The sequence below is a fragment of the Aphelocoma coerulescens genome (genome assembly GCF_041296385.1).
Source record: "Aphelocoma coerulescens isolate FSJ_1873_10779 chromosome Z unlocalized genomic scaffold, UR_Acoe_1.0 ChrZ, whole genome shotgun sequence".
Lineage (NCBI taxonomy): Eukaryota > Metazoa > Chordata > Aves > Passeriformes > Corvidae > Aphelocoma > Aphelocoma coerulescens.
In genome coordinates this window covers 63568809-63590753 of record NW_027184085.1, presented here as the reverse complement: position 1 = coordinate 63590753, position 21945 = coordinate 63568809, and the positions used below count along the sequence as shown (strand labels likewise).

The 21945-nt window shown below is 36.8% G+C and overlaps 1 protein-coding gene across 5 annotated transcripts in view; it reads right to left on the bottom strand.

The window, feature by feature from the left end:
• KIAA0825 (KIAA0825 ortholog) overlaps positions 1 to 21945 on the bottom strand; it is a 252870-nt gene that overhangs the window by 18554 nt on the left and 212371 nt on the right. The gene's annotated exons all lie outside the window — the stretch shown is intronic.

The window sequence follows — 21945 nt, the reverse complement described above, 5'->3', positions numbered from 1 at the left end:
AAAGGCACATTTTCTAGCTTAAATAGTCCCTCCCAACTTATTTTTAACACCCCTATTCTCTTTCTCAGATGTGGGCACACGGGTGTTTAAAACCCAACTGCAGAGCTCCAGTAAACAGACAAGCATATTCTCCATCAAAAAGACTCTGACCTTTACCTTATAAAAGATGTGCAAAAAGAAGAAAGGGTATTTGTATAGAATTTCATTCTCTGCCTTGAAATTTCTTTTAACTGTAAAGCTGCACACTCTAAAATCCACATAGAAAAGTCATTAGAAGATCAGGAGATGTGGTTACCACAGAAAAGATTAACTTAACACTGGGCAAGTATATGTAGAAAAAAATACAATGGAGCACATATAAAATACTTTTAAACAAGTTTAATAAAACTGACATCATGCCAAAATAGAAGAGGAAATGTTTACATATACATGTACATGTATACACGGTGCAAGTCTTGCACACATTTGTGCCAATCAAAAATAACCTCCTCTCCTCACATCCACCACTCCTGCTGTAAATTCTGTGAATCTGACTATCAGCTGTGAGAAGCCAAAATGGAAGATACAGCATCACTGACATCAAAAAACATGAAAAAGGAAAAGGCAGTTCCTTTCTTTTTGGCAAAGCTTCCAGATTTGCATGCAGATCTATCTTGAAAATTTGTAAACTAGGAATATTCACACTTGCAGAGAAACAAGGTGCAACTACTCCTTGCAGAATATAGCATCACCAAGGAAAGATAAGGGGAATTCCTTCTGGCACCTGTTCAATAGACTGACCTCCCAAGACTGGGCTATTACTAGGCTAAGTGAGCTAAATATTTTAATACTAGAATCCTGAATAAAATAATATCCAAAGATAAAGTAAAGGGTTATATATATATAACCCTTTACTTTATCTTATATATATAAATATATATATATATATATATATATATATATATATATATATAAAGTAAAGGGTTTTTTATTTATATATATATATATATATAAATCACAAACAGGTAAATCTTAGAACAAATAGTGAGAAGAGTATTTATCTTGGAGGAACATATTAAATGGATGGTAATATAAGTAAATCAAAAAAGTAAATGATACAATTATTTCACAGATGAAAATATTTTTAAGACTAAAAGCATTTTACAACTTCATGGCACTAGCTGAAACCCCCTTCCCCCCCTAAAAAAAGACATGAAGATAAAGGGAACAAAACCTATGGTTTTATTCTATATTATTTATTCTATATTTATTATATTATTCTAGTCCTATAGAAAGCTTTTGTGAGACAAAACCAATTATATTAATCAGCACAGATTATTTGTTTATGCCAGAAGAAAATTGTGTCTGGATTAATATTCTCAGTACCTGTAAATGGTATTGCAGATCATAAAGCTGTTAATCATGTAAAAATCAGTGTTTGCTAGACAGACATATCAACTACAGAAATTATTTCATAGTAATTTTTTACAGAAGTCAGAGAGAACCACAATTTAAAAGACTCATGGCAAATTGGTATTAAAATTTCTAAGTATGCTTCAGTGTAAAAAAATAAACCCAAGAAACAATCCACTAGAAAAAGTCTTAGTTAACACATCTAGAACTCCATTTGTTACTACTAACTCTACCCAGCAGTGCATAGCAAAATAGAACAAGCACCTTCTGGAAAGTTGTGTAGAAATCTGAGAACAAGAATATTTGACTTTGTAATAAATAATGTTCAAAATAAAAAGTTTAAATAATTAGAAGAAAAGACTAATAGACATATTCTGTGACAGAAATTAAAATATCTTAAGCCTTTCCATATGACAGTACACATATAAGATATGAAGATGACAGTACACATATGCTATTGTACAAGTATCTGCTTGTAAAAGCATGAACGCAAGTGACATTTCTCCTTGCACTTAAAAGGTGGACAGTGAATGAAACAGGAGTAATTTAATAGAACAGAATAAATTTTCATGTTCTTTTGCAAAATGAAGAGGAGAATTTCTGACCTAGTATTGCTGACACAAACCAGGGTTTGTACTGACTGCTGGTGAAAGCTGCAACCCTTCTTTTATTTCTTTTTCTGGGTAAGACACTAAAACACTTCGCTGATAAGGAATGACTTTCTCATGGCCAGCTTCTACATACCAGAGGAGATCAAGTCAGTGCATGGGAATTGTTGACACCTTATGCTATACTCAGGTGCTTTTTACCTGAAGTACTCTTTCAATAAGGAGAAGCCATTTGACTGATTCCTGGTCCTGAGAAACAATATTACTGTTTGCTGCTTTCTTTAGGCTCTTTGTGCTAGTATTAGCTTATCTATTCTGTATTAAAGACACAGCTTACTATGAGCTCAGTTTTCATTAATAAAAACCATACCCAAACACACACACAAAGAAAAAAAGCAAAGTAACAACAATTTATTAGGAGTTAGTGTGTACTGCTTCTGAACAATGAATTGTAAGGCTCAGCATGTGACAGTTAATGGTCTTCATGCAGGCTGTGTGATAAAGCACAGGATGCATTAAAAGGCCCATTTTTCCCCTTTTAACTGCTAGTTCTAGGGCCTCCTTATTTTTCTAAATTTGCTGAGCCTCTCTCTTTCTTTATGTTGTGGTAGTGAAGCAGATTGCCGACAGCACAATACCTAGCACAACATGTCTTCTGCAGCAATTTTGCAGGTAATTTCCTCAAGCAAAAAGAGAAACACGAATAGGACAGAGCTAGTCTGTAATTTACTTGTGCATAACAAATTATCAATTTTGTAATTTCTCTAACAGAATCAAAATAATTTTCATATCTTAGATTGATTTTTAACTGTGCTATTACAACATTATCCAATACAAGTAGTATCATGCATATTTAATTTTATTTCAGAGATAAAACATTTTGTGGAAGGAAGAGGAGGATAAACTGACACAAAATGAAACAATTCTTCATGTTAAAAATACCCAGCATGAAAATAGTTGCAAAGAACGTAGATTATAAAGTATGCATTTATCCAATAATTTTAAATACCATAATTACACTGACTGCTCATCAAAAGACTTTTAAGGCTCATTAAAATTATAAAACATTTCTAATTAAATATATATTTAAATGAAGACTCTATAACATATCTACATTGTATTTTAAATCAGACAAGAAAAGTTCTGGTGAAAAATCTAATTGCAGTTTAGGTAAGAATTAAAGCTTAAAGATGGGGGCACAGTGGTTGCCTTTTAATTCAAAATGAATATTGCTGTGTTGTATCCATCTTTGGCCCAAACTTGGTCATAAAATAGTCAATCTTCATAGAATTTCACATGTCAAATATTATTGTAATTTGTTTTTTTCTGGAAATAGTAACTTTCCAATTTAACAATTGACGCAAGTGGTTGTTAGGTTTAACATTTCCTTAGATCTGATTTAACTGATGCTTAGAAGGGGACAAGGCCTGTGTTCCTATTAGTCAAAGCCAGGCTGAAGCACAAGCATCCACCCATGCGTGTTCTTAGTTACTATATTTTATCCATTTCAGACACGAGTGCCTCTTTGCCAGCCAAGGAACTACCATACTGGGGCTTTGTCCAGTGCATTGGGATGGTCCTTCAAGATTCAAGTATTGACTCCCACAAAGTGCCCTCCCTTCAGACTACACAGTCTCAAATCCTTGAGGATTTACATCACTATCTATCTTCTGATCTCAAATAGCTTTAGTTTATCAGGTTTATCAACAGCATTGCTCTTTTGGAATCTTACTAGTAGAACTGTTCCTTTTATTCTTCCAAGGATGTCACTCTGATATGAGATTACCTGCCTGTTAAAGCTCTTTATTGTCATTTTGAGGACTTGACCAATGGACTTTCACAAGGTCTTCAGCAGGTTCCATAGGTTAAAGCTTAAAATGTATGCAAACATTCTCCATTGGAGTCTGAACTCATTAAGTGCTACTCACCATCAAAGCTGGAAGGGATGTATAAAAGTCATCTTGCCCTGCACTAAAACCAGGTGTAACGATACTGGTTTGCTCAGGTCCACATCCAGAAAAGTCCTGAATTCCTCTAAGCACAGGAAGTCCACAGCATCTTTGGGCAACTGCTCCATTGTTTGATGACACTCAAACCCAGCATAAACACAGGTAGCTATCTTCACCTATTTGCAACCTTTGTGGAACTGCATATTATTTGCTAACTATATTTGTTAAATAATTTTTTTTCAAATTGTAGCTATAGTTCTAGCAAACTAGTAATATGAAGCTGTGTTAGAGCTTTCTAGGAGTATAAAAGGGAGACATGGCAAAGTTTGGCTTTTTCTCCATGTGTTTTCAATGAACACGAGCAATTAAATCTGTAGCTTTGTTTAAGGACGCAGAAATCCAGTGTCAAAGATCTCACTGGCATTTGGGGACACTCTAGGGTACAAAGGCTCCCCTCTATGGTCTGATGAAACAAGGGAAAACTCGCTGTGGGAATACGACCTGCAGGAGAGGTAAGGATATCCTTTTACAAAAAGAACCTATTTGAAAGAGGTCAAAACTCAGAGAGCTCCAGGGGTATAGGAGTAAAGCATGTAGATAAGATGGTAACAGAAGAGTAACATGCTCACATGGAAAAGGAAGAAGGTAAGGGCAAAGCTACACTGATATACAAAAATGGGAAGAGAAAACATATGCCTTTCTGTCTTTGAGGAGCTCAGAAAAACAGGATCCAGTCAAAAGGCTTAAAACTGCCTCCTTATAAGAGAACTGACAATGCAGTTCTTCAGTTTTCTGGATGGAGATTTCCAGTGGCACAATAAACCCATACGCTAGATATTTTAATACCTTCTTCTCAAAATAGCCACATAGAGAAATATATCTCTATTTAACACACTTCAAAAACAAGAAACAGAAAGATTAGAGTGGCCCAGAGTTCAAAGTTTTCTAAACTGTGCATTCTGGTTTTCACTGAAGAAGCAAAGGACCATATAATCCTTCAGCTCAGTTTTTCCCTTGTTCTCTATTTGTTCTCTTTGCTGCAAATGGTTTCATTACAAATAAAGAGGCATTACTTTCATAAAGATGACTTTGGGCAATTTTACTCTGCTTTTAAAGGGATCAGTAAAGAGATGTTTCCTCTGGTTTCCCCATCCCTCCTGGTCAGAGTGCCAGGTGAGCTCCCCTGAAACTGGGCAGTACTTCAGCAGGGGGTGAAGCTGATGAGACAGATTCATTTCCAGAACTCAATTTCAAAGGAAGGATATTTTATAAGGAATCTCAGCACATGGATATTGTGAGATGTCAGAAGTTTTGTCCAGCTTTCCTGGCTCTAGAGTGCATTCTGTCCAGCCTGAGCAAAAAGAGAGGTACCACCTATCATGCCTGGGCACTGCTAGCAGATTCTGACTTTTAAGACAGAACAGGGTAGCATACAGAGTAAATGACTTGAACTATTCTATAGGATTTTCACTTTACATTGTCTGCCAACTATGTGATTGTTGGTTTCACATGGGATGTCTACTTTGTTATTTCACCTCCTCAATCCATCCATGTTTGAAATTCACAGACTCACAGAATGGTGTGGATCAGAAGGGATCTTAAAGATCATCTCATTTGACCTCCCATCATGGGCAGATGATGAGACTAGGTTGCTCAGAGCCCCAGCCATCAAACTGTTGCCCTTGACACTCCTCTTTTTTCTTTTCCCCTCTGTTTCTCTTCAGTCTTTTCTCCAAATTCTCAAGGGACAAAAGGCAACAGACCTGCCTCCCCCTATACACATATTTTTCTCTGTGTGTTTACAAACAGAAGGATAAGAATGGTGCAGTTTAGCACAAAAAGAGCTACAGATCTGAAAAAACAAAACTGAGCTGCAGTTTTAGCAATCAGCACTTGTAATAAGCCTACATAAATTCTAATGTTTACAGAAATATCAAGACCTCCTTGAAACCTCCCAAAAATTAATTAGAAAGTCTGTCTTACAAATTTTTCTCTCAGATGTAGTAGTCTTGTGGACCTTACCATTAAGAACTAATAAACAAATGCTTAGTTAAGCACAAACTGGCTGATAGGTGGTGAAAAAGAGACAATCTTGGGTTTTATGCAAGACAGTTACACTGTCATGTTACTTTAGTGGACATAACAATACCAAATAAAAGCAAATTTTTCAAGTGCCTTGTATTATGAATTATTAGAAAAATTGACTGCTATATCTCCAATATTAATGTAACATACAAGAAGTACAGAGCTGCATACAGGGTACACTGTTTTCATACTAGTTTTGCATTAGCTGCACTAAAAATCTGAAACAAAACCAGGAAACCTACAAAAACTATAACCTAGTATAAAAAAACTACATACACTTTATGTCATAATCTATCTGTATATTGAAAGGTAATGTTCTATTCTTACCTTTCAACCATTGTCTTTTTAGTGTGCCTCTAAGGATCACTGTGTGATACAGTTACCTTAAAGGAGAACAGAGGAGGCAGATGCCCTTTTAAAGCAAGCTGAACAGTATAGAAAATTTACTGACATCATTAATGCTTCCCACAGATTCCCTGGCACATTAAATGTTATATACTTGCCTCTGTCTTGCACAATATGATAATAAACCATCATCACACTTAACTTTCTTGTACACAAATATCCTGACACAATACACAAACAGGGAAGTCAAGGTTATCTAAAAGGCAAAATAACTCCAGTAACTCCAGTTCTGCACCCTTTGATTTGCATTTTTTCAAGTAAGTTATAATTTTAAATGATTAGAAGAGAAATAAATACCATTTGTACATACTTACATTATCAAAGATGTATTTCCTTATTATATTTGAGATTACTTAAACCCTAATACAAGATATGAGAGCCTTTGATTTGTTCTGAGTAAACAACAAAAAAAATATCTTAGTAGATTCAGCAGAACAATTTTTTGGAAGTGTGACACAGGAAAACCTTAATTTTGTCATTTACATATCTTGCCATATAAAATCCTTGCTTGTTTAAGTACAAATTGTTTTTTGCATGTTTAGGCAAAGGATGGGGCTACCATGGGAGGTTTTGTTCCAGCACAATCCAGACAGGAGAGATACCAACTCTACAACTTTCCTGGAGATAAAAAGAACTTTGCCCCTCTGGTTGCTTCTTCTCTTTTTGCTCCCTCCAGGGCAATGGACAATATGAAAAGAAAGTGCAAACCCCCACAACATCTGAAGCAATGCCTAGCTTCAATTCAGAGGATTCAAGAATCTCTGCTTAAGAGAATATTTGACTTTAAATACAGACAGCAGAATTTCTTAGGAATAAAAATCATATTGAAAAAATCAATTAGATTAAAATGTATACAAAATCCTTAGAGTCAGACCTCAACAGTATTTTAATTTTTTTTTCTATGGAAATAAAAAAAAATCTAGTTGATAAAATTAGCAGGGCAGGACTGTTATATCCTTTAAAATAAAATACCCATCTGTATTCTGAAATAGCATGGGATGTCAGATGCTAAGCACATCAGTGGGCCTTGGCAAAAGTAAATTTAAATAAGATATGTAGCGTGCTATGCACTGGTAGGAAGCACATGAATTAATTTGACCTGTCAGCTGGAAGTTGAAGGGGGTGTGCCCAAGCTTTGATAAATCCTCATGCTACTTTTATTAATTAACATCTGTAAAAATCTACCCCTACTGAAAGCACCCCTAATATTTCACTTATTTCTTCTTCTAATCTCTTTTTTGTACCTGGAGTTATGTGATGGAAATTATATTCCTGAATTTCTCACATGGCTGCATTTTAATCTTTCTTTTGTTTCAATCCACGTTTTGACAGCACACAAATTTTGTGAGGAAATGCCTGGGCTGCTACTTTGAACCGATTCACCACCCAAGTGGCTACATTTGGGCTAAATGAGGTGTGAAGAGCCTCATCTAGGGCCATCTCTGTCTTTCTTCATGTAGTCTCTCTCACAGTAAGCAGCTTCAAAAAATGATTTGTCACCACCCACCAATAGAAAATAAATTATTGCCATTCTCACTTGTCAATGTGCTTGTCTTCACTTTGGCTGGCCTAATGATTGGCAGCTCAAAGGGAACATTTCCAGCCTTTCTGGAGCATGATTATGACTGAGCACACTACTCCTCTATGCATCCTGGCCAGTAAAAACATGCAGGGAAAGCAAATTATTTCATTGTTTGGCACTAATGATTAGAGCTTTAGCCATGAATGCTAGAGAAGTTTGTATTTGATAGTCAAGACTGTTCAGTTCTGACATTTATTCACTCATTTTAATGCCACTAGGAAGTGCAAAGTTGTAGCACTCATGTATGTGCAAAGAATGTGCCAGAGTGCAGTAATATGGGTGAGGAGAATGACTTCCTCAAGATCACAAGTCTCTGAGGCAAAGAGACAAACTATATGCAAAAGTGAAAAAAAAAGATTGTTTTCACAGTTATTTTCTCAGACAGTTAAATATGCCTAAAAAAATATGGATGAATAACTGTTCAAATGGCAGCTTACTTGAAATTTTTCTGAATCTGAAAAACAAGTCGTAGCTGACCTCTTTGGATGAACTCTGCAACAAGACATCAGCTTTTAAAAGTGCCTTTGTTTTCCTTAGGACACAGAAAAGAAAATTATAGGAGTATTGTCAACAATGGTCACCTATACTCCAGTTAAAGAAAACCTAAATATTCAAAGCCTCCATTAAAGGATCAAGTTTTGCTAACTGAGCACTTGGAACTGTTAAGGGGGAAATTGTGTAAATTATGCACTTAGTTGTTACTTGGGATATTGGATTATTTTGTTTCTTCTAAAGACAGCAATTAGGAGAACTTTATTTCTGTACAATACAATCACAAAATATTTACCATGTTTGTTACAAGAGTGGTGCCAGCCTACAACCCATCAGACATCAAGTGCCACAGAAGCAGGGCACGGAATGGGTGCTAGCTTTGCAAAAGGACTTGATCTATTATAAGGTATATGCACCTGGCCCTTGCAACACCTACCATATGACAGATCAGTGTCATGACTCTCATCCACAATAAATCCATGTTAACTACCTGTCATGGGTTGGGAACGGTATTCCCCAATACCATTACCAATACTAACATCAAAGTGTACAAGACAGGCAAACTACTAACATGGGAGTATTCACCACACAAAACCAACACTCGCTGCACTGCACTACCTGACTGCCCCTTTCCTGCCACCCCCTGCACAGGAGTGGGGTGGAATAGAATAATCACAGGGTCCTGGCCATGCCCCTCCTGGCAACTGCAAAAATTAACCCTGTTCTAGCTGGAATACACAGGACACAATCATAGCAGACAAAGTGTGAATTGCTCATGGATCTGTGCTCCTTTGAAGGATGAGACTCTCCTACTTTGCAGGAAAAGCTGAACATGTGTAGACTAAAGACTCCATAATAAGAAGATAAGTTAAAAGTAACTAAAGTGAATAATTTCCTTAAATCTCCATAGAATCAACTGTGGTTGGTATTGTAAGTGAAATAAATGAAGAAATTATATTTAAAGCCGTAACACAGAAGGTAATTGTTTTGTGTATCTGTTAAGACTGTACAGATACATAGCCTGTTGCATAACTGGAGATAAAAACTCAGCCAGAAATAATATTAAAGAATAAGAACGATATTTTGTGGATAGGTATTTTCATATATGTGTCAACTCAACAATTTCAGCAATCTGAAGAGTCAGTCAGAGAAAAACACCTTATATTAAAGAGAAACAAAATCCTTTTCCTGTATTTATAAACACTCTCTGAACTGCCTTTACAGACTATTCAGTGTCCTGGTTTCAGTTCATCCTACAAAAGACTAACTCACTTACAAGTACTTTTCCCCCTCATCAATTTATGATAACACTACAGTATAAACAGACTTATAAAAATTCTTTCACAAGTATAAAAAGTTTCTTAGAACTTTTAAAGTCAAGTATGTAAAAAAGTTTGAAAATACTGGTATTAATGGAAACATTAATTTTAATAATTAAGTTTCATATACCATTTTTCAACTTATTTCTGTCTTTTTGGGGCACAAAACAGAGACAAATCTCTTATTTCAATATTGTATTTTCTACTAAGCATTCAGTGAATGACTTTATATCTAACTTACCACACACTTTAAAGCTTGTATTATTATAATTATGATGTATTTTCTCTCATGCTTTTCTCTTGCAGGCATCACTGCCCAGCTGCTTCACAAACAGTAAGACAATATTTTAAAAATATTTTAAACAATATTTAAAACATTTAAAAATACTTAAAAACATTTTAGAAAATATTTAGCCAATATATTTTGAGAGGAATAGACACTACCCTATTTAATCTATCACCAAATTGGAACAGGGATTAAAACCAAATTTGACTTCCTAGTTTGAAACTATTTCAAATAGCCTATTGCAGAATACTTGGCACCACACAGTGGTTTCCTTTCTGAAAGAACATCTCCCACTGATTTAATCTACTGATGAATACTCACATCTGCTCCAAGTAATATATCATAATCTCTGCTTCCAGTGGCCTGATCTGCACACTGCACAAACTCTGCTCCAAGCTGGCACGAGTGGCAGTTTTCAGCACACCACCAAGTGCTAGGACACCATCTCGTCCTGCAGAGCCCGCCCCTTCACACATTTCAGACTCAGGAGCAAAGCAGCAGAGGTTATTTGTACAGCAACTCAGTTCATTGTACAACCACAGTCCAGCAACAGCACAACCTATGGTCTTCACAGAGTGAAGGTGTAATTATATGAAAAGAAAAAGAAAGTACTGAATCCTGTAATTACAGCTCTCCCATACTGTATGCAGAAAATGCTCATGTGTCAGGGTATCAGCTCTGTACAGATGTATGTATCTGAGGATAATACATTTTTCTTATAAGCATATGAGGGTTATACCAAATATCTAATTGAATATTTGGGTGAGCATTTAACTGTAGATGGTAATCAGATGAAGCTGAATTGGAATTTTATGGCTTCATATAGCAGAATTTTCTAAAAATTACCCAATACAATAATTCTTCTGTCTCTTGACATAACGAACCAAAATGTTAAATATTCTCTTCCTGTTATACTTTCTTAATACCTGCTATTGTCATCACAGACATAATAGAAGGACCTTACTGTGCATACATTATTTTCTTTTAATTAAACAGGTGCACTGGAATTTAAATAATTTTAAATCATAATTAAATGCCCCATTTTTTCATTGTCTTTTTTTATAAACACATTTTGGCAATTAAATTCTGAAAGGAGACTTTTTCCTCCTTCTTTTTGAAAGTTAGATTCCTAAACAATGAGAATAGACAGACTTATTCATTCTAAAAAGCTGGAAGACCTTACCCAGACTGATCTGGCTGTATTGTTCATAAAGGGAATGACTCTTCCACATTAGCTGTAGTTTTACTTTACTCCTTCACAATATTTTTGACTTGCTTAAAGTTGCTCATAATTTATATGCTTCTAGATCAAATAAAAATGAGGGTTGTAAAACACTGAGCTGAAAGATTAATATCCACATTATAAAGAAAGTTCTTTTATTACAACAACAGGGGTGTAAATTGGTAAAGCATGGCTTAATAACTTTGTGGTAAGAAGCTGCTACAGTAGAATTGGATATATTTAAAATAATTTAATATTAAAACAATCCAATACCCTGTATGTTCAGAAATTATTGCAGAACTTAGAAATTCTAAATGATGTCCTAGAAGGCCTACTTTCTGTACTTAAATGCTCTACACCATTTTCTCACAGGCTCAAAGTCAAGTCTTTTAGAAACATCTGGAAGGTAACACCAAAAAAATCAACAGAAATATTATTCACCTTCAAAGGACAGGCCAACATGGCAGCAGTCCAACCACAAAAGATGGGAGCACTCTCACATTACGATAACACACATTTGCTCTGGAGAGAGCTAACACAACTAATGCTCAGATATTGTGTTCATAAGTAGCAGAGTTTAAACACTGGAACAGTCTCTGGCTGGCTTTGCAGTGCTCTGACTCATGCTACAAAAAGATAAGAAGTTAAAAATGAAATACCCACTACTGAAGAGGTACATATGATAATCTTACTGCAATTGTTTTAGTTAATGATAAATACCTTACATTTTTATCAGAAAAATCCTTATCCACCCCCACCAAGGAATAATTTTGGCTTTAAGCTTTAGGGGAAGACCATCATCTTGAGCTTCCATAACAGCAAATGCTACTATTTCTGGGTGTCTGATTATGTATGCCACAAGTTTCATTCACCTGCCTTTGGGTGCCAGTCACTACTACCTTTTTATAAAGCACACTAGTTAGCAAAAAAAAAACAAAAGAGAAGATTAAATGGGAAAAAAACTGAGTTACTTTTTCTGACAACAAACCAAAGTATCAGTGGGTTTTGTAGAACTGGCATGACAATTATAATAAGGATAAATATTTAGGAGAACTTTTGTTCCCATAACTGGACTTCAATAACACATTACAGGCAAGTAGTGTGCATAAGCAATAACGTGATAAATACATGTCAGTAAAACTCATTGGAAAGGAAGTACCACGGGTTATATTGGCATGCAATAATGACCTTGAGAATGGCATTTACAGAGGCATCAAAAATCCTCAATTTGCTGTAATATTTCAGTCTTCCGTTGAAAATTTCAAGTTATAAAAGGTGCAAGCATGTGTTTATGGAAAAAACCCCTAAATTTTAAGCAGTTGAAAGAAATAAATTACAAGGATTTTGTCTTGCAGTATTCAAGTGATTTTCAAATAAGTAAGAGTTCTTGAAAAATAGTACACAATCTTAGGCTATTCAGCCTATCAGTATTTTCCTAAGTATGATTTTTAAAACAAACTGTTAAATTATTCTTTCCCATTTAATGAAATTTAATGGTGCATGGATGCCAAATCTCTTACACCCAAAACTGAAGGCAACCATGTTGCTTATATATACATCCCTATATATATACTACAAACACATTTGAAATAATATCATAAAACATTTACTTGTAAAAAATACCTTAGGTTTAAGCAAGATCAATCTTTTCATGAATTGAAAAGGTACCTATAGTACTCTCAGTAGTTCTGAGCAAAAGCTCAGATATTAAGACAAGACTTAATCACAAGTCTCTTCTAAAGGATAAACCTACCTTCGTTAGTTATTACACTGAGGATTTTGTAATTCAACAATATAGTTCTACTAATAATTCTGTCTAAAAGAAATTTGCATGTTTGAAATTGAAGACATTTTAAAATACCACAGTTAAATCCTGGCTGTAAGAGAAAGTTCTTTTTTATATTTGTTTCAGCTTCTAGCAGGTGGCCTTATTTTTTCAATAGTCACTAACTCCATGTATCTCATTTGAAGCAGCTATGTCCAACCTATAATTATTTTCTTCTAAGTAGAGTAATTCATAGTTAATTATTCAAAACGATTCTTCTTCAAAATCAAAGCCACTTCTTGCCATGGCACTTTTAAAATGCATATTATAAATAAAATATTCCTCAATGCAAATTTTTGCAGTAACAGAGTGTCTATTTTGCCTTCTTAAAATAGCATTAAAATCTTTGTATAGAAGTAAGGACTCTGAGAATACAAAAATCATGGACAAAATTATTTGCTGCTGCATAGGTACACATATTCCATGCATGTTTCCCTGCATAGGATCAGTGTCTTTTAACTGGTAGTGACCAGGCTAGAGTCTTTTTCTGCACATAAGATGGCTCCAACAGTGAAAAGGAATATCCTGAGACCTCAGAAGCACTGCAAGAACCCAGACCTTCCTACAGTGTTATGTAAGATTTGATTAAATCTCATTTAACTATAGCTTTGCTTATTCATAGTTGATGTAAACTTAATTTGATGTAATACAGTGACCTTACATGACTCAGCCTCCAGAGAGATGTCACTGAAGCCCTGAAATACATAAATGGAGCTTTTAATAATGATGGAGAGAGAGTTTTTACCAAGTTTTTACCAAGTGAAAGGACAAGGGATAATAGCTGCAAACTGAAAGAGGATAGATTTAGATTAGATAATAGGAAGAAATTCTTTACTGGGAGGGCAGTGAGACACAGGCACAGGTTGCCCAGAGAAGCTGTGTACTCCCTTTCCCTGGAAGTGTTCAAGGCCAGGCTGGATGGGGCACTGAGCAACCTGGTCTTGTACAAGGTCTTGTACAAGGGGTTGGAACTAGATGGTCTTTAAGGCTCCTTCTAACATGGACTGATCTACAATTCCATGATTCTCTGCATTTTGAAGTGCTACTGGAAAGTCTTAAAAGTGACTCACTATCTCCGTAAGAATTCTCTTCTGAACATGTTTAAGAATGGATTGGTGACTACACTGAAATTATTCCTTCATTTGGCTGTCCCAGTTGGTGAGTACTGCTCTTCCTTTTCACTTGAGGTGGGATATGAATACTTCCATTTTTCATGGCTAAGTCCATCAGATAAATTTGATTAAAGCTGGCCAAGAATTTCAGGAGCTCTGTCCTGCAGGTTTTAGTAATTAAGTGATTGGCTGAATTTTACTGTTCTCCAGTGCCCAGTCATCTCTAAATTTAGAAAGATTTCACCACTTATATCAAGATATAAAATTAGGCACTGATTTAACAACCTTGCTTTGAAAACCAATTGCATGCTACATTCCTGCAAATTACTTTTGGACTGTGTATAGCAAAACAGTGTAATCTGCATGATCAGAGACTTGACATCAGTGGTATGAATGAAACATAGTGGGATGAGTCCTGTGGCTGTAGTGACTTGATGGATGTTTACAGGCTCTTCAGGAGGGGCAGGCAGGGCAGAAGAGGAGAAGGGGTGGCACTGTTTGTAACAGAAGGGATAGAATGTATGGAGCTCTCAGCTGGCAATGGCACAGTTGAGAGCCTCTGGGTAAGAATCAAAGGGTAAACAATAAGGATGCCATCATGGGAGTCTAATACAGACCTCCTGGCCAGGATGACTCTGATGAATTATTCTTTGAGGAATTAAGGGACACTTCCAAGTCAACTGCCTTTGTCCTTATAGGGGACTTCAACTTGCCAGAAATTAAGTGGGAGCATCACACTGCTGGTACAACCCAGGCCAGAAGACTCTTGAAAAGCTCGGATGACAACTTTGTGGAACAGATCCCTAGGGAGCTGACTCAGAAAGATGCCCTCTTTGATCTACTGCCCATCTCAAGAGAGAATCTCATAAGCAATGTGGAGATTGGAAGCCATCTTGGCCACAGTGACCACAAGATGATCAAGTTTAAAATCTCCATGGAGAGGAGGAAAAGTGCCAGGAAAAGCTCAACTCTGGACAGGAAGATAGCAGACATCATGATGATCAGGATACAAGTGAGTGAAGTGCCCTGGGAAAATCTTTTTGCAGGTGCTAAGGTCCATCATTGCATTTTACAAACATCACCTCCAAAGGGCACAGACCAGCAATTCCCAAATGTCAGAAGTCAAGCAGGAGGGGCAGAAGTCTGGATTGGCTGCACAGTAATCTTCTCTTGGAAATAACGAAAGAGAAAAAAGAAGGTGTAAGCCCAGTGGAAGCAAGGTCAGGTGACATGGGAGGAATACAGAGATGCTGCTGCCACTGTAGGGAGAAAATCTGTGCAACCAAAGCTCAACTGGAGTTGAAGGCAGCCAGAACTGTGGGGGGCAGTAAAAACACTTTTTTCAAATATATTAATGGCAATAGGAAGTGTTAAAATTACATTGGCCCATTACAGGATGAGAATGGTCACCTCACAAACAGGGACAGGGACAAGGCAGAGGTGTTCAATGCATTCTTTGCCTCTGTCTTCAATACAGATGATGGACCAAGGAGATCTCAGTGCCCTGAGCTGGAGGACCTTGACTGCAAGAATGATCAGCTCCCAGTTAACATTGAAATTGTGGGATCTGCTGCTCCAGCTGGATCCCTACAAATCTATGTGATCTGATAGAATTCATCCAGGAATCCTCAGAGCTAGCTGATTTCATAGCAAAACCTCTTTTGATGCTTTTTGGGTGGTCTTGGGAATCCAAGGGAGATGTCCCAGCTGACAAATTCCAAGAAAGGCAAGAAAGACCCCAGAAACTGCAGGCCTGTCAGTCTCACTTCAGTGCCTGATAAAGTTACAGAGAAGATTATTCAGGGAGGTACTGAAAAACACCTGAAAGACAATGCAGTCATCAGTCACAGCCAGCATGGCTTCATGAGTGGGAAGTCCTGCTTATCAAACCTGATTTCCTTTTATGGCAAGGGAACCCACCTAGGTGATCAGGGGAAGCCAGCTGGTGTAATCTTTGTGAATTTCAGTAAAGCTTTCGGTGCTCTCTCTCCCAGTACCCTTATGAAAAAACGTGCAGCACACAGCTGGATGAACACATCACGGGATGGGTGAGCAACTGGCTCACGGGTCAGGCATGAAGGGTTACAGTGAATGAGGTGACATCAGACTGGTGACCTGTCACCAGTGGGGTTCCACAGGGCTCCATCTTTATTTATGGCTGCACAATAAAATGCAATGATAAGGCAAGTGTACACATTTTCAAGAAGAAGAGATAATCTCTTGTCCCAGAATTCAAGTAAATGTGTGCTGGTACTTTTTTAAAATGTGTGTCTGCGTTATTGAGCATATAAAAGATTACTAAGTCCTATAAGAATCTGCTGCAGAACACAATTCATTATATCTTTTCTTTTGAAGCAAACAAATTTTTGCTCTTTTGTGGTAAAATGCAGTTAATTTAATTTGGAGACACCAAATGAACACACTCCAGCACACCTGCATCTTGACCCAAGAAGTTACTTCCTGGCCCATTCCAGAGCCTACCAAAAAATAATAACAGTAAAACATACAGAAAGCTGCCTTCAGAAAATATCATGGTAGTATCAGTATAATGTTTTCCTCACAGTTATGAAGTACAAGTAAAAACCAGGGCTTGTCAGCCCCATATCCTGTTTTTTCATAATGATGCACACACAAACGATGCATGGACCTGCCTTTGAATCTGGCCCTAAATCCACAGAAAAATCTAGTACACTTTTAGCAGCTTTATAGAATATCTGTATGGTACCCAAATAAGAGGATTTGCTACTTATCTGCCACCTCTTTTTGAGAGTTGCAGAGCCTCACAGTTTTCGTCCAGCCCCCCAAATGCTTGTCTTAGGCTTCTTCTAGTGAAAGATTGCCAGTAATACGGCTTTTCCACAAAGATGGCCTCATATAAGCAGCATATTTTAAACAAAGTAATTTGACTGGCCATATTCAATACTGCTGGAGACTAGCAATCATTTTGACTAGTGGGCAAACAAAACCCTGGTATACAAGAGCTGTTTCTTTTCTCGAACATGGCACCAGGCTGAAGCAGCATTCCTGTTTAACAAGGTCTTCTTCACCCTTTCCTCCCACTGGTCCACCCAAAATTCTGTCCTAACCAATCTTTCTCCAGTCCTGAAATCTCATCCTACTCTAGCACATATGACCAGGAATCTTTTACCTTACACTGACCTCTAATAAAATTTTCTACCTTATCAGAAGGGTTTCTCTCAAAATCATATTCAACTCCCAATGCAGAAAGAGGAGTATCCCTTGAAAATACCTAAGAAACATATACCAGAAAAAAAAAAATCTATGTTTTGGTTCCTTTCTATCCCCTGATGAAGGCTGACAGGAACTAAAAAATCCCTAAACTGACAATGTATTTAATTTCCAGAATAAAGCAATCTAGGCTCAAGGGGAGAGAAACTTATAGAGAAGTTCTTGTATCTTTTACATGGAGAAACTGTCTATTTAACAGCATACGCTGTACTATAATGTCTCTCGTTGTTTAAGATATGAAGTCTATCAGTGATAAAGAAAAACTCCCTTATTTTTATGCTTATTTAGTTTTCTGGTTTGTTTTGTGTTTGAATTGTTATCTTGTCTCTTTGTTTTTGCAAGGAGACTAACCCAAGATGGTTTTGCAAGAAAGTCTGACAGCACTGACATGAATTGCACCAACACAACAGCAGCACAAGCACAGACCTGGGAAGGAGCAGATCCCCCAGTGGTGGTCTCCTTAGTTGCAGAAATGTTAATAGAATTATATATTCCAGCCTGCAATGAGTTGTTGTATGTTATCAGTATTATCCACAGTAATAAGCCTCATAAGACTACTTTCAGCCCTGCTTTCTGCTGCTCATTGTCAAGAGCACTGATCTACAGGTTTGGTAGTAATGGTGGTCAGGAAGACAACACAGATGATTTCTCAACCAGTCTTTTTTTGATATCAGATAATCATTATTTCTCAGACTCCTTTTCATATTCCCAGATAAAAATGTTATCCCTTATTTTCAGCTACCTGAAAATATCTTTCCAAAGATGTTTTTTATGGCTTAGACTAGTCATTTGAAAAAAGACAAATGCATACTGACGAAATTGAATCATAGAATCAGTAAGGTTGGAAAAAAATCTCTAAAATCATTAAGTCCAACCATTAATCTAAGTCCACTATGTTCACGATTAAACCACGTTCACAAGTGACACATCCATATTCCTTCTGAACACTTTCATGGATGGTGTTGCCACTGTTTACCTGGGCAGCATGTTCACTCGCTGCTATTCCATATTAGAGAGCTTGGTAAATGAGTTTAGCAGTGAAATGGAAAAATCATGGCAAAACATTTTGGTTACAAGCCAAGAAACACCAGATACCTGAAAGGAAGTGGGCACAAGATTGTCCCCTGCAGAATACAACAAACCATACTCTGTGTTTAGAGACTGTGGACTACAAGAGCAGTATTTTAAATGGAGATGGAGCTTAAAACTGGACCTAACAAGAGTTCAAATATAAAACACGGGAGAGATTAATGTATGAATTGACACATACGGGCAACCAAGGTGACCAGCAAACTACAGACGAAATGCAAAGAGAGCTATTTCACTGCCCTGATGACAACACTGGGCAGCAGAGGCACACGAGGGCACAGGCTCTGTTAGGCTTAGTTCATCCTAGTGAGCAGCAGAGAGGCCTGCTGCCTGCCCCAATAAATCAAAGTGCTTCACGCGTGCGCAGTTATCACAAGGCTGTGCTTTTATGATCTCTGGGCTTTTGATCTCTCTCTTTCCCAGCAGGAGGCTCAAGCATGTCTGTGAGAGTGTGTTATCTCTACACAGGAATTCTACTTCTCAAAAAAGGCAGAGAATGAACAACACCAGGCATAATAAAGAGTTCTCCGCCCCCGCCCCGTTCTCCCCCCCCGCCCCGTTATTCTTAGCATTCCCAGCTGCAAGGTCACTTAATTGAATTTACTGTCCTCCTTGTCATTGTTCTGCTTTTAACCCTTTCCTCCCAGCAATTAACATAATAGATTATGACACAGGCAGATATATCACAGAACGTATGTTTTATAAGTATATTCAATATCTTCAAGGGCTTCCTTTCATAATAATTAAAGATTATTTTGCTGTATTTAAAATTTCAGTACTGCTCAAATGACCACCACTTCATAATTGCTACAACAATCCTGAATGGCATGTCCAGATTTAGGAGCAACCATAACAACCATCATTAGATTCTTATTTAAATCTACCAAATCAATTAGTTATTGGCTACCAGCAATTGGGCTAATAAGTTTCCACTAGAAAAGCTGATGAATAAAGGAATCCCACACTGACTTTGCAACACAGCAGCTCCTCGAAAATCCCTTCACACACTTCAGCAAAATGGTCTTCATCTACCTTGTGTTCCATTGGCAAGGGTAATCCCACAAGGCCAGAATTATTGCTTGTCCTTGCTTAGCTGAACAAATCCAGAAGCTGTGGCTCATCAAGTAAATTTACTCCACATTTCTTCCCCCTCTCATTTAGCCAAAAAGGTAAAGGAAACACAGAGCCAAACACATCTGTCTGTCTGCCATCCTAAGGCACATCCATGACTCCTGCCTGCCTTCATCAGTGAGACCAGAATATCTGTAGGGTTTGGTAAGTATCTTGCACTGCATCACAAGAAAAATCACAGGCAATACTGCTGAGGAATGTTGCAGCATGAAGTATCTGCTCACAATACTAAATGGTTAATAATGCAAGTGCTCACCTGGTGGATCCAACGATTAATTGATCCAATGATTAGTTGTGCTCATACAATCAAGTTGAATGCAAACAGTTGTCTTTGAGTTTCTGCATTTAAAGCAAAAAAAAAATCCCAACATATGAATGAGCTCAGTTCCATGTGGGTGGACGAATGGTGATCCCTTATCTATTTGAGACTTTGTCCAGTCATAATCCTAAGAGAAAGCTTTACTTGGTTTTGAAAGATGAATAGGAATCAAAAAAACCTGACTACTGCATTTTCACTGTCTATATGAAATACCTAATGTGATGGACTATGACCATTAGTGATATTTGAAATCCTTGTCTTGCTACATTGCAATTTCTACAACAATAAGGTTAGACTGTACATCACCAGTCTGGAAGAAACACAAATCCTAGTCAAAACCAAGATACCTTTCCCTTTTCACAGCAACTGGTAATGCTATGCTGTGGTCACTGGAAGTAGAGAGGCTCTGCATTCTCCATTCAGAAGGGTTTTGAAGAGCAGACTAGATAAAGTCCTGGCCTGACCCTATGTTAACCTCCAAAGCTTTCTTCCAAGCTGAATTATCTCATGAGTCTGTGAGCACTCCAAGTGCTTCACCTATTATTGTTGGATTATACTAAACAAGTTTGCTATTTGGCATTACTTATTTTTTCACTTGCCAAAGGCTGTATTTAACTCATTCTTGCCTTATTAAGTACTGTGCCAAACAGAAGGCACATCCTTCTATGTTAGCAACATTCATTCTCAAGTACTTACAATGCACTTTAAATTTCTTCTATGCTAATTAGCCCACATATTCCAGATTCCAATTCCAGGTGGTGGGTGTGGGAGATAATAGAATCACTATAATTTATGAAAGGTTAAGACTGTTTTCTCAGATAGTTTGGCTTGCTCCTTTTAAAAGAAAGTTACTGCACAACTAAAAATTGTTATCATTTTATAAGACATATAAATAGGGAATAAATCATGTACTTTCCCATTTGAATTGTAGGCAAGCAATAAATTATTGAAGAAGGTTATGTTCAGTAGAGCGTTGTGTCCAAAAGTTTCTTGCTTTTTCCTGTCATGATCCATGTTCAACTATTTCTTACCAGAGCACATTATTTCCAAAACAGGTAATTTTAGAGATGCTGCCTGTTTTGCTGAATTTATATGCTAGTCACCTTTTTAAGCTCTCAGCTAAAGTGGATAGCCAGTAAATTTACACCTCTAATTTCTCTCTTAAAAACAATGTGTATCACTGAGGTGGTATCTACTGTAATCTTCATTTTATATTTAAACAAAATTAGAGCATTAACAGGTTGTATTAATGAGTGACTTTTACAACACCATGCCATTCTAGCTCTTTCTGCACTACTACAATAAGATTCTCAAGTTTCTAAAGGTACTTTATGCACTTTGACCATTAGGACCAAAAAAAAGACTGTTAGTGCTTCAAATACAATTCCAAATCCTGCAAAACTGTAGAAAGCTACTGCATTTTCTGTTTCTTACTGAAAATCACTGTGTATAAATTAATTTTACAATATGTGGCATTTTGATTTAGAGAAAGAAAAAGAAGGAAGCAAACACATCCCCTCCCTTTTTACAAAAGAAATGTAATAATACAGATAACTGCTACAATGACTATGACTTTTTAATCAATAGAATTAGTGTACCTATTTCTTAAGAACGTTTCTTAAATTGTTCTTTATATTTACCACTACTTAATTACTTCCCTTTGCTAAAAATAAAGGTCACAAAAACCATCTTGAATCTTGACTTAGATTTCATGACTAACCTGCACATAGTAAAACCTTTAACTATGTTCCTTTTAATGCATTTAATATACGTAAAAGCTCACAAGCGATGATATGAAGGATAATTTACGCTTGCAATGCATTTTTGTCCAATTAATAGATTGCCTGTGTGTTGCATACTTTGCATGACAAAAGAGCAGA